Here is a 6040-nt window from a genome sequence, read left to right on the forward strand (position 1 = left end):
AAGACCACGGCCGAGCCACCGCCGCCACCACGACAACTCCACCCGGACACACACAGAGCCAAACCAGATCCTTGGAGGACGCCGGCAGAAACCGCCCCATCTCCCGCCGATCTGGAGGCCCCTTATTGACCCCCGCCATCACCACCACCGGAGCAGAGACATTGGGAGGACAAACCGAAGCACCTAAGGCTAAACCTAGCCTACTGCTATACAGATCCGGACGCCGGATCCGGCAACTTCTCCACCACCGACGAGCACGAGGCCCTCGGGGCGGAGAAGAGGCCGGAACCTGCGCCATAAGATTTGTCGCCTCTCTGGTCACCCTGGTTAGGTGGGAGAGAAGAGAGCGAAGGGGAAAGGCGCTCGCATCAGCACCACTGGAGTCTTTTCCAACTCCCGACTGACAGGTCGCTAGGCGTCATCAATATCGCCTGCCGTCCTCCAGGTTCCCGTCACGAACACGATCGACCGATGGACCAAATCCCAGCGCCAGGCCGCAAGACGCTAGCTCACCGACGGTTCTCTTGTTCCCAAATCGCTGGTTCCTTTACTTCAACTAGTAAGCGTGCACGTGCAATGCACGTCTTGTCCTATGTCATAAAAACATATATTGTGATCTTCTATCATGTATTTTACCGAGCCATTTATACCTAAGAGGTGTGAGGGTGCCTAAAACACAAAATCCACACTTACATAAAATTTACAATCACATAAATGTATTTAGAATTATTTGTAAAAATACTTAAAAACATAAACTAAGCAACAATATGTATTATGTTTCTTCTTGAAGGTCCATCTATGTATTCTTGATACATGGCGAAATATGAGTGACAGATAAAATAACTAAGCAACATTGTATCTTCTATTTATTCGCGGATGACGGTTCTTTCTTGAAGGTCCACTTTTTTATGCGATCAATAAGGCTTCGTGCAATGGCTGGGATATTGCTTAAAGCTTCGTTTGCTTCATACTTCAGGATGTGAACCAAAAATCGCTTCCTTAGTTGAAAACCGTCCTATATATGCATTATACAACATTGTTATAAAAAAACATGTGCAAAGTGTATGCAAATGAACATGTGTAAATACTCACCGTGGGTACTGGAAAATGTAGCAATCCATCGTACCATGAATGCATGAACTCAAAAACCAAATAACCCGACAGAGCACTGCATGCATATAATGTTACATTGCGGGTCGAATAAATACGTTAAGATTGTAACACATTGTTAAGATTCTTACTCGTCTAGATTTGTTGGAACTTTGGGAGCCTTGCAACCCCATTTAGTTATGTCATCCTTTGATGCAGGGTTTGCAACTTCGAGGGCAAGATTAAAATTATCGGCCACATTTTTAAGTATAGTCTTCGCCAAATATGGTATTGGAAGCGGGTCCAAAAAAGAGATAACTTTTGTGCCGATCCAAGACGAACAACTGGAATAACCCAACAATATCCCAAGGCAATAAAATCTGCACCGATACATTTAAAAATATAGCAATCATTATAACAGATAATTGACTCTTAAGAATGAAGGATTGAATTCTTACCATATTGCATTCAGATATATGATACTCATTGCTGTCAGGCCAGCTAAGAAACAACTGAGCCAACCGAGCAACGTCAGGATAGTCACTACGACTTGGATCTCGTGCATATTGAGACATCAACTAAAATAATAATAAAAAACATTAGTATATGAAATGAGTCACATATAAATAGATTTAATATGTAGTTATAGTAACTTACACAGAAGTTCAAATCCATGTAGTGGACTGGGACATCCCTAGCAAGCTGGATGTCATGCCACGCCAGTATCCGTACAGCCATATTAAAGCAACTAACGTCCATATTTTCATTCATTTTTAGTATGCTACTTATTTGTCTTAAATTAAGACTAATAGGATAAGGACTCGAACTTTTAACCCATTCGGTCCTGTAAAATTAGAATTATGTCAATTACAATTACAAGTATGCTATCGCAATTTATTAGAACAATACAATAAAATGAAAAAAAATGTTGCTTACTCTAGTGAAGGAATATCATCAACTGTGCTGATATATAGGCAAAGTTCATCTATTAATTCCTGGTCTGTTGGATTGGCAGATGGGACGTGAAGCAATGATTGCGAGATGAACCCAATTTCTGACGCTAGTTTCGATGTTTTGATGTTTTTAGGAGGTCCATCCACAATGACACAATCAGTAGGATCGAATGTTTGTTCTTCATCATCTTTCAAGTCTCGATTCCTTATATTATCATCATTCAAATGTGAATCCACCAAAATTACGGCTAGTTTGTTTCTAAAATCTGTCATATTGACCTATTAATCAAGCAGTAAATAAAGTTAGTTTTCAAGTAATAATGATACAACCTGGAATAAGTATCGCGATATATGGATCAAATATACCTGTTCAGGAATGTCGGATAAAATATCCCCCGTGAAATATTCCATGAAATTTAACATCCATAGACCACACGATGACCTGCATGATTATAATTTTTAATGATACAGAAATTAGTATTTATTCAATAAGGATAATCATTCCTCACCAAAAAAGACCTTCAAAATCATTAAAAATGAAAATTTGAGGGCAATTTGTTTTTCTGAATTGTAGCAGAGACAAGAGCAGTCCACGGCCCACGGCCCATGGCCCACCCACACCCGACGGCCGACAGGCCCGAGATTAACTCGCCGACCTCACTCCTTGTCGTCCTCACTCCATGTCTCATCGGCGTCAAAAAAAATCGCACTCACAGAACTCGCTAGCTCTCCCCCCGCCCCCCTCCCACGGCCGTCGACCGGACCCCCGCTCTCCTGCCTCGCCGCCGATGGCCTGGACGACAACCTCCTCCGTCCTCTTCGTTCAGGCAACCGGAAGCCAATGGAAGGCCAGGGCACCCAGCGGGAGGGGCAAAAGGAGGTGGATGGGCAGTCCCCGTCTCCACTGGATCCGCAGCCGCGGCCACCCGTCTTCGCCACTGGGGCCTCCCCGGCTTTGGGTCTTCTTCACTCGGCGGAATCCGAGCGGGGGATGAGGGTGCTGGAGGTCGACATGGGGGCGCTGAATCGGGGGCTGGAGAAGGCCATCGCCAGCGCCAGGTATCTACTTCACAAAGTTGCTACTGGGTTTGGCTCCTCTGCAGTATTATTACTACTGTACACGTACAGTACTTAATGAAATCAGCCGTCAAATCCAATCCAAGTACCGTGCAGGCTGTCAGGCCGGCCGGCTGGAGACGTCGGCCTCGTCGCAGCTGCCGCCGCCGGTGCCGGCATTGCAAGTCCCGCAATCAGCAGTTGCTGATGAGTGGATACAAGTTTGGCGCTAAGTTTATTTCTAATTCTGTTCATGGAGCAAGAAATTGGAGGAGGCAGGTAGATTGAATTCGATGGCTGATTCACTCAAGTACTGTACGTGTACAGTAGTAATAGAACTGCAGAGGATCCACGCCCGTCGCTACTGTCAGTTCCTTTAGAAGGTTATCAGAGAAAGTTGTATGCTTCCTGTGTATGCTAGCTGATTTTATCTAAATAACATGAAAAAAGAATAGTTTGAACATCCTTATTTCTTTTATGATACTGGTAACGATCCATATGCTACCATGTATGTATTTTTTTTTGTATCAAAGGGCATGAATATAAACTATATTGTAAGTCCTGCTTCGTGTACCTTGGTTTCATGTATAAAGTTTTATGTTTATTAAGTTAACATATCTACTATTATGCAGCATTAGCATATCTACTATTCTGCAGCATTAGCATATCTACTATTGTACCATATTAAAGGAAAACGGTGCTTTGATGTTACAGGATTTTAAATTTGAGGAGTATGGTGCATCAAGACAATGTTGTTCTCATGGATTTCATGTAGTTGACAGATTTGGAATGCCAATTATACACTAAACGCAGCCTTGCTGTGAGTTCCTCCGCTGCGGGTGCATGCACTAATTTTGATGAAAAGGCTGGAGTACTGCTGTTCAATCTTGGTGCCCCAGAGACCCTCAATGATGTTCAGCCGTTTTTGTTCAATCTCTTTGCTGATTCAGTAAGTGATCGTGCCATATGATCATACTTTTGATTGCCATATTGGCAAGTTCATTTTCTATTTAGGATGCATTGACACATGGTTCAGGACAACTACTTTTTAGTGTAAAAAGCTTGACATTCACGTTGTAGAGTATCGATTTGCTGATGATGAAGTAATGTACAGAAAAACACACAGTTGGCAATATGTATGCATCCTAAATATAAAAGGAACTCGCCAATATGTATGCTCCAAATTATCACGACATGTGTAAGGTTTCCATGTGGTCTACAGCTCTGTACCTAGGTTATTGAGTTAGCTCTGTACGTAGGTTATGGTGTTCCATATGAAACTGAAGCATGAAAAAATGTTTGTCAAAAAGTTCTTTACTTAAATTGTATTGTTACTGAAGTTACTTTTAGTCTTGGTCACTGCTATAGCACTGTGAGTCAAAATCAAATGCTCAATGCTATATTGTTAACTTTTGTGACAACTTATTTTTTTATTTGCATTTCCAGTTGATTCATTGTGGCTCGATGGTCCAGGATGAGAAGGTAGAGCTAAACATCCAATTCATGTAATATTTGAGGTATGCACGGTCTCCGCACCCTTACTTTGTGAGTATTTGTATTCTTTCCCTATTACTTAGAAAGTAATCATTATGTATAATTATACACATCATTGTCCCTTCAGAAAAAGTACATAGATAACTAATGTACTTATTTATTTTTATATGAAGCAACTCATCATCAGATATGAATTGAGTTGTTGCATTATAGCTAGCTCCAAATTAAAGAGATGGTATGGAAGAATAAATTATCTTGAGTCACTGTAATATCATACAATTTCTTAACTTGAGGCATAGATTTAGCAAATTGATCTTGCAAGAATAAATTATGCGTTGAGTTCAGAGGAATTCCTATCTAGAATGTTTTGCTTCTGACTTACAATTAGTAATAGTAAATGGCCTAGACCTTGCAAGGGTTCACGCTCTGTGTCATCCTCTTTGTCCCCTTGCTGAGTGACTTTACGTGGTATCTCATATGGTATCCGACGGTTCCACCCCGTCTCCCCTCTCGGGAAGAATAATGGATACGCCAAAGGATCATAGCAACCATAGTAAGCTCTAATAAATATAGGACAGTCCCCTTTGCCATGCACGACAACCTGCCTATCAAAAGTGTTTTGCGGGTCACTACCTTCAACCCACATCGCGGCCACCTGTGAAGCTGTGGGGACATTGTACCTTCTCTGGTCCAGTCTTATGTCCGTGTTAAGTGATATTCTATATTCTTCCAGGTTCGGAACAGATCCACAGCTTTTAAAGGTCTTCACATAGGGGTTGTCCTTTAGTATCTCTAGAATGGCCCGTATGATATTGATATCAAGATCTGGAGACCGCTTCACTCTATGTTCCAAGGTTTCATCTGTATCATAGAAATAGAGCTGGAGATGTCTAGGTCCTTTATCACCTGGCACCAGATCATCCATTTTATAATATAGTGCCCCTTGTGCACGAAATGTATACACACCGGTTCTCGCCGCACTGCTGACGGTCTTGTCGAGGGTCACTCCAAGGCTTGTGAAGGAGAAGTGGGTGTTGAAATATCGAATATGCTTTCTGAAATATTTTGCATCAGCATCAACCTGACTTGTAAACAAACGGCGCAACTCTTGAGGAACATCAGGGGTAGCTATCTTGACTTTTCCTTTTCTGCAACAGAAAGCAGGGCCCTCATATTGTAGCTTCATTGCTCCACAATGGATGCAGTCTGGTACTGTTTTCAAAACATGATGCTTCTTTGGCAGATTGTGGTACACGAAGTCATAAGGATCATCATTCTGTTCACTCTGAGGCACATCAGTTGTCAATTGGTACGAATCAAATACATCGCCTGCACAAGATGAACAAATTGTAATTTAGTTGATGCGGCACTAATTCTGACCAGAATTTAATAGTTATAAAAAATTAATTATTGTTATGAGTTACCTAGACCAGTAAAAATCCTGCACT

At 41.8% G+C, this 6040-nt stretch overlaps 2 long non-coding RNA genes across 2 annotated transcripts; both read right to left on the minus strand.

Annotated features, from left to right (window-relative positions):
* Nucleotides 1-751: 751 nt before the first annotated feature.
* LOC139832788 (uncharacterized) lies at nucleotides 752-1397 on the minus strand. The gene is made up of 3 exons (XR_011747227.1): nucleotides 1242-1397; nucleotides 1093-1168; nucleotides 752-1015 (listed from the first exon to the last, which is right to left on the minus strand). It is a non-coding gene; the product is annotated as an uncharacterized lncRNA (long non-coding RNA).
* Nucleotides 1398-1415: 18 nt separating this feature from the next.
* Nucleotides 1416-2651, minus strand: LOC127329094 (uncharacterized). The gene is made up of 4 exons (XR_011747228.1): nucleotides 2409-2651; nucleotides 1747-2321; nucleotides 1548-1667; nucleotides 1416-1469 (listed from the first exon to the last, which is right to left on the minus strand). It is a non-coding gene; the product is annotated as an uncharacterized lncRNA (long non-coding RNA).
* Nucleotides 2652-6040: the final 3389 nt, after the last annotated feature.

This window comes from Lolium perenne, chromosome 6 (assembly GCF_019359855.2).
Source record: "Lolium perenne isolate Kyuss_39 chromosome 6, Kyuss_2.0, whole genome shotgun sequence".
In the NCBI taxonomy this organism is placed as follows: domain Eukaryota; kingdom Viridiplantae; phylum Streptophyta; class Magnoliopsida; order Poales; family Poaceae; genus Lolium; species Lolium perenne.